This window comes from Myotis davidii, unplaced genomic scaffold (assembly GCF_000327345.1).
Source record: "Myotis davidii unplaced genomic scaffold, ASM32734v1 scaffold418, whole genome shotgun sequence".
NCBI lineage: Eukaryota > Metazoa > Chordata > Mammalia > Chiroptera > Vespertilionidae > Myotis > Myotis davidii.
Window position 1 is genome coordinate 332,147 of NW_006289399.1, and position 378 is coordinate 332,524.

The following is a 378-nucleotide window of genomic DNA, read 5'->3' on the forward strand; positions in this document are numbered from 1 at the left end:
TTCTGCTGGGGAAGGGGTTAAGAGGTTTTATTCCCTCCCTAACTTCAGGGGAAAATCCCTACCTGGGGAAACAACCTTTCTCGGAGAGGTGACCTTGGTTAAAACACATAGTGCCAAGAAGGTGAGCAAACATATTAAGAACAGTATGCCATATATGCCAGGTCCCTTGAAACAGCAAGGATGGACTGGCTCCCGGCAGCTCAGGTCCACTGCGTTGCCATGTGAGAAAAGGACTGTGTACCTGGCTCCTGGCACACGCAGTGCACATACATGCAGGCAGTGTGGTTGCCCGGAGCCCAGTCACTGACAGGCGTTCATGGTGTGCACCCGGCCCCAGGGCGGGCCTCGTTCGGTAGCGGAGAGGCAGGGGTGATCGGA

At 55.3% G+C, this 378-nt stretch overlaps 1 pseudogene; it reads right to left on the reverse strand.

Moving 5' to 3' along the window:
• LOC102765201 overlaps positions 1-378 on the reverse strand; it is a 40,397-nt pseudogene that overhangs the window by 9,584 nt on the left and 30,435 nt on the right.